Source organism: Silene latifolia, chromosome 6 (assembly GCF_048544455.1).
Source record: "Silene latifolia isolate original U9 population chromosome 6, ASM4854445v1, whole genome shotgun sequence".
Classification (NCBI taxonomy): domain Eukaryota; kingdom Viridiplantae; phylum Streptophyta; class Magnoliopsida; order Caryophyllales; family Caryophyllaceae; genus Silene; species Silene latifolia.
The window spans coordinates 96,825,156-96,827,558 of record NC_133531.1 but is presented as its reverse complement, the minus strand read 5'-3'; the positions used below and the strand labels follow the sequence as shown (position 1 = coordinate 96,827,558).

The 2,403-nt window shown below is 37.7% G+C and overlaps 1 non-coding gene across 1 annotated transcript; it reads right to left on the bottom strand.

Annotated features, from left to right (window-relative positions):
- Window positions 1-2,093: 2,093 nt before the first annotated feature.
- LOC141588854 (small nucleolar RNA R71) lies at window positions 2,094-2,200 on the bottom strand. Its single transcript, XR_012519823.1, has one exon. It is a non-coding gene; the product is annotated as a small nucleolar RNA R71 (small nucleolar RNA).
- Window positions 2,201-2,403: the final 203 nt, after the last annotated feature.

The window sequence follows — 2,403 nt, the reverse complement described above, 5'->3', positions numbered from 1 at the left end:
CCCCACGGATTGTTAGGAAGCCAAGAATAAGAGAAGAACCCTGTACCAGGATTCGAGCGACCTGAGCTCAGGACGAGCATCCCAGAGCCAGGATCCGAGCATCTCCAAGCCAGCCCGAGCGGATCTTTATACAGGACCAGCCGTGCTTCAGGCTAGGACGCGCGGATTCCCTTGGGAGTTTCAGCATGATCCGCGCATGTCCCTCGGGATTAGCAAAATTGTCAAGCTTCTCCTAGGGTCTTAATCGTCATTTAAGCCCTTAGTAACCCTAATCCTTGTACTTAATTTTAGTATAAATACCCTATTGTACAATCTAATTATCATCTTATCATAATCATTCTCTTAATTTAGTCTTAATCAAAGTTGTAATATACCTATTTCAATATTAATCAAATCTTAATCTTTCCTTAATCTCTCAATTGTTCTTAGTTTTAGTTGGGTAATTAGAAGACTATTTGGGTTTATTGGAGGATTGACAACCTTCCATCAATCATCAAGTTTACTTCTATTATTCTTTGCTTTATTATTTGGATCATCTCAAGTAGGTATAATCTCTTTTACCCTTGCTTAATTATTGTTAATCACATCACTTATTTATCATGTTTTGGTTTATTAGTATGATTGACAACCTTATTAGCATGCTAAACTTTATCATGAGTGAGTAGTCCTTTAGCTAGGGTTAATGGGGAATAAAGGGAAACAATCATGGGAATTGATCTATGCTTAATCTAATATGTTTTCATAATTAAATTGCTTGCTTGTTGTGATTTCAACCTATGCACATGTTATGTTTGATGAAATGCTAGACTATGAAACCTTGCATTTTTTACCCATCTCTTATATTTTCAATGAGGCTTGTAAGACATAAACCAACTCGAGCCTTGTGAGACTATGCATAAGGTTGAATAGGAAGAGACTAAGTCATCTTGTAGGTGTTTTAAAGTCTTGATTGACTCGGCTCCGGGACCTAAATCTTCCTAGGGATTGTAAGATATACCCTAACTCGATCCTATCACAATAATAAATGCTTGCTTCTATTTGAGAACATATTTGTATGATCTATTTCCATGATTCCCTTATGAACCCATGACACTCTAATGCCATTAATCAATTGTTTACAAACCCGTTTAATTGCTTTACATTGTTTTCATTAATTTACATTCATCTTGTTGAATAGTTTAGATTACATCTCATCTCAACCAAATTTGTGACACCCTAAGACATAGCTACTTGTAATTGAAATCTTAAATCGATACCCGTCTCTTGGGATCCGACCTTTACTTACCTCTTTACTGAGAGTAGTTTGTGAAGTTATAAATATTGTTTTGGTTGGTAGCGACAACAACTAAGCACATCACCGTTATACACCAAAAATGGCGCCGTTGCCGGGGACGGTACTCAATTGATTTTATTTTCGTTAATTGTTTTTAGTTATGTCTTTCTTTACCTTGGGGAAGTCAATCTCCTCAAGGTTGCTCTAATTGTTTTCTAGTTGTTTGATATTTTGCATGACTAGGAGATCACAAGGTAATTTATTACCTATTGACTTCGAGATTGAAAGGACCTTAACCAACAATAGAAGAGTTGCTAGAGGTACTTCAAGAGTTGTAGGTATTGGAGAGATTGTGGAAATTCAACCAAATAACATTTAGTTTGTCAACCTTTTTGCAAGAGAAGGAGAGGATAACCCAATTCCAAACCAACCACAAAATCAACCCACAATGCCTAAATTTTCATCTCATTCCGTACCAACCGAGGAGAACCTACCAAACGGTACTCCCACACCACCACATTTAACCGGTAATTCCATTGCCAAATCCGCATTCTTACAATTAGTTGAGAGAAGTCAATTTGGAGGGATGCCTAGTGAAGATCCTCATTCACATATGGAGACTTTTTGCGACAATTATGATGCAATTTCTCAAACCGGAGTTACTCAAGACCAAATCCGATGGGTATTGTTTCCTTTTTCTTTAATCGGTACCTCAAAGCAATGGTTGAAGAGCCTAGACAAGGCTACCCTTGGTATTGATTCATGGAAGAAGCTAACACTTGCCTTCTACAAGAAATTCTATCCTCCGGAGAAGACTAATATGTTGAGAGCCCAAATCACCGGGTTCAAGCAAATGGAAGAGGAATCATTATATGAAGCATGGGAGAGATTTAAGGACACTTGTCGTTCTTGTCCACACCATGGGCTTAGTGAGTGGTTCCTTGTTCAACAATTTTGGAACAGCTTATATGAAGACTCACGTAATCTGCTTAATATGGGATTCAATGGGATGTTTACTTAAGTTGATGACAATCAAACATGGGCCAAAATCGAAGAGATGGCGATTCATAATTCCCAATATAGTAGGCCTCGAAAGGCCACTAGAGGAGAAAAGTATGAGGTAGATTCCA